Raw genomic sequence first — 359 nt, forward strand, 5'->3', positions numbered from 1 at the left:
ATGTTTTTGGCTATATCCTGAATGGATGTTGGATATTTTTTTTTTCATTTTCCCAATTTTGGAATTTGAATTTTGTACCAAATTTAGCACATTTGTTTTATATGCATATCAAAGTGACATTTTTTTTTATAAGGTAATATTATTACAGATCTGTATAAGATAAATATATTTTATTATCATTGTTTTGTAAAATATATAGTAATGGAGTTTTATGGTGCATGAAAGTTATTTACTTTCAAGAACAATAAAACAAAAATTCATTTCAGTATGATGTAGTGCTTTGAGATCATGCTGAGAACTAACTAAACATTGTGGTTATCATGCCAATAAGGTTTAATAAACCTTTGCTATACCATGGT

This window comes from Penaeus monodon, chromosome 21 (assembly GCF_015228065.2).
Source record: "Penaeus monodon isolate SGIC_2016 chromosome 21, NSTDA_Pmon_1, whole genome shotgun sequence".
Taxonomy (NCBI): domain Eukaryota; kingdom Metazoa; phylum Arthropoda; class Malacostraca; order Decapoda; family Penaeidae; genus Penaeus; species Penaeus monodon.